Consider the following 3,553-nt stretch of genomic DNA (forward strand, 5'->3'; position numbering starts at 1 on the left):
CTTCCCTTTTCAGGTTGAAGTTTTACCTTTTATGCGGGGTGAGACCTCCCTTTTATGGTTGAAGGTTTCCCTCTTTCAAACAATAGGATCACTTCCTCTAGCAGAAAACTTCAGTTTCTTGCCAGTTTTGGAAGAGTTCCAGGAACTGCACTAAGCGTTCCAGTGTTGGTGGTCATCCTTAAACCACCGCCCTTTATACCAACATTTCATAGAGCACATTCAGCCTAGTGCTGCCATGTATTTTTTGCACATGTTGTATTACAGCTCTCTTCTTGGACTCATACATAACCCTTCGGATTAAGGGGGGGAATGTTGGACACCTAATCCTAAAGGGTTAGCGTGGAAGTTGAATGGACAAAGCAGTCCAAGAGACCTTGGGATCTGAATCCCAAGAGTCACCTATTGTACTATAAATGTGTATCTTATGTTAATAAAAAATGTATTGAATGATTTATCTTTCCTATTGTTTTGTTGTCCATGTGTGTTTAACAAGTAAGGTGGAGGAGAAGGGTTCTCTTTCCAAATCCAGTTCTTCCAATGATGGGAAGAAGGTTGACAAGTCGAAGGTGAGATGCTTTCGTTGTCATGAGTTGGGCCATTATGCTACTAATTGCCCAAAGAAGAAATCCAGCAAGGGATCTGGGGAAGGATCTGAAGGTGAGGCACTTGCTTTGCAGTTTGAGTTGGATTTGACACTCTTCGCATGCATGGTTTCATCCATGGTGGGAAGTGGTTGGCTTCTTGATAGTGGAGCTTCTTTCCACATGACCGGTGACAAAAGTTTGTTCAGTGCTTTGGAGGAGAAAGATCTCCAGATACTCATAGCGATGGGTAATGATGAGAAGTATAGTGTCTCAAGTGTAGGCACGGTTATTTTTCAGAGGGAGCATGGAGCTCACCTTACCTTGACCGATGTCAAGTATGTACCAGGACTGAAGAGAAACTTGGTGTCAATCGCGATGCTGGAAGACAGAGGCTATAATGTAGTCTTCAGTAAGGGAAAGGTTTTCCTTAGACACATCATCACTAGACAAGTGAAGCAGATTGGTTCACAGGTCAAGAACCTGTATGCTCTTGAGGTTCAAGATGCATGCAAAGCCTTGAGCAGCGAGGCAACTGATGGAGACTTGGTGGTTGAGAGGGAGTGTATATTACCTCTCAACATGCAGAGCCAGAAGAAGTCTCAGAGGGTTGTGGAGGAGCCACGATTGGTGCAGCAGCTTTAGGAGGTTGTGGAGCAGCCACAACAAGGGAAGCTGAGAGGAGATCTAGTAGAGACATCTACTCATGTAGAGACCTCCAGTAGGGGGAAACTTTGAGCCAGGTGGGCTGAGGGATCACATGCAACCATACCTCCAGGTAGGAGGTGGGGCGTTATAGATTGATTGTCCCAAGGAGGAGGGGCAGGATCCTTGAGGTACCCAACTTCTTGGATGAGACCTTTCTACGGGAGCCCCAATGTGGAGTAGCAGGAACTGACTGATTGGGTAGAGACAGATGCGGATGCAGCAGTAGAGAGAGCGACAGTGTAGGGAATCCCAGGATAGTGCATAGCTAGTAGGCTGCAGCAATGTGAGAGGCACAAGTGTTTTGCACAGTGCTAGGTGGCACAGAGAAGTGTGCAATGGTACGAGATGCATGGAGATGTTGCAGTAGCGCAGAACTTTCAGAGTTGCAGGATAGGGGTTGCAGATAATCCATATCTTGTTGAGAGGGAGTGTTGAAAATGCAACAAGATGATGGAGCTTAGTGGAAAGGAGTCACCTTCACTAAGTGGGCCAACAGGCTATTTTTGGCGCAAAGTCTATTTTTAGACATATGGATCATGGTCTATGAGTTGCAGGATGTTGTTTATGGATGATTGGTCATGTTGGGAAAAATAAAGGGACTTCTATTTTTGGTTCACAGCGGAGTGATCAGAGTCTATTTTTAGACTGCCAGGCAAAAATAGAAACAAATCAAATATTATTAGCCCTTAGTAATATTTGGACTCTAAACATTATCTTATTCTCTTGGAGCACTTCAGTTCAAGCTACGGATGTGGCACATGCAGCTGACAGAAGGAATCACGCGGTTTCTTATGTGTTAGTTGAGCTATTGCATGGAGGACTTCAGTTAGAACTCATGCATGTGAGTTTTGTGGAGTTGGATGTGGAGTTGATGGAGTTGTGTTCAGTTTGACTTAGTTGAACTAGTTGTATTTAGTATAACTAAAGAATACACTAGTGATGAGTTGTATGAATTGATTGTTAATTAATTCACTAATTATTAACTCATAAAGAAACTAAAGAATACTTTAGTTAACTCAGTGCATGGACAGTTCAACAGAGACAGGTGTTAGAGGTAAGAGAAAGGGTGAGTTGTGACTATCAGTTGTGCATGAGATTTGCACATGAATGGATTGAGTTATGCCAATGAGGATTGCGCAATGTGGGCCAATATCAAGGCAATTGTAGCTTGTGCTCATGTGATTTTCACTTTGGATTGTGCAGTGGAGGCAAGCAAAGCAGCGAAGGAGATTTGAACATGTGACCTGTTCGGATCTGAGCTAGTTTTGTGTGTAACAGGTGGAGATAGTATTGAGTACTTGTGAGGAGTATTGTACTATGTATTGTTACATGCTCTCAATCATTATAATATACAGATAGTGTGGGGTTTTCAGCTATATGCTTTCCCCAGGTTACATACTGTGTTAATGTGTGCATGCGATTGATGTTTCATTGTTTTTAATGCTGCAAAATTGATGATCAACGTAGAGGAGGTTATGTATTATGCATGCATTCCGCAATAGTGTATAATCGCGATAATATCTGTGAATAAGTGTTTAATTATTCAAAATTTCTACAAAATATTCCCTGCTATAGAAATAAATTATGTTCGTTTTCCAATCTTACACAATTTGCAATATGATTTCGAAGAACAACGGTAGGGAAATATTTTAAAGAATGAACCTATGCATATATTCACTAATGAAACAAAGATTGAAATAACTGAAAATATTATTCAAGGGGTTATTCTAAAAGGCATAATGTATGCACCTTATAATGAGGATTCGACATAACCAAAACATGACAAAAATATTATACTCTCCCATCAGGCCCCTTTTCCAAAAATAAGGGCTAAAACAATGAATTTTATCAACACTAAATCCAACATAGTATTATACAATTGGTTTCAAACAATTTCATATTCTAACTACCATATATTTCTAAAGGCACACACTTGTAGGAATACCTTCATAACCATTCAATAAAAATTTTCCTTCATGCATTCCAAGAATTTAATACCAATTGATGGTGAGTTAGAGATTATAGATCACATCAAAGATATGTTCTCAAAAAATATTCCTTCACAAGGAGACATCTGGAACCACAAATCACTAATTTGTTTGAAAGGAGAAATGGAAGTTGTTCAAGATGTGATTAATGAAGAATGTATCCATGAACCATTTCCATGGGGTAGAGAAATGAGAAAATATAGGAATACTCAAGTGGCAAACAATTTCTAATTTGAGGATCAAAAGCATAGGAAGACTAGTAAAAAAGGAGCAAGG

This window comes from Pinus tabuliformis, chromosome 3_1 (genome assembly GCF_031772625.1).
Source record: "Pinus tabuliformis cultivar Carrire ecotype Pingquan chromosome 3_1, CPIR1, whole genome shotgun sequence".
Classification (NCBI taxonomy): Eukaryota; Viridiplantae; Streptophyta; class Pinopsida; order Pinales; family Pinaceae; genus Pinus; species Pinus tabuliformis.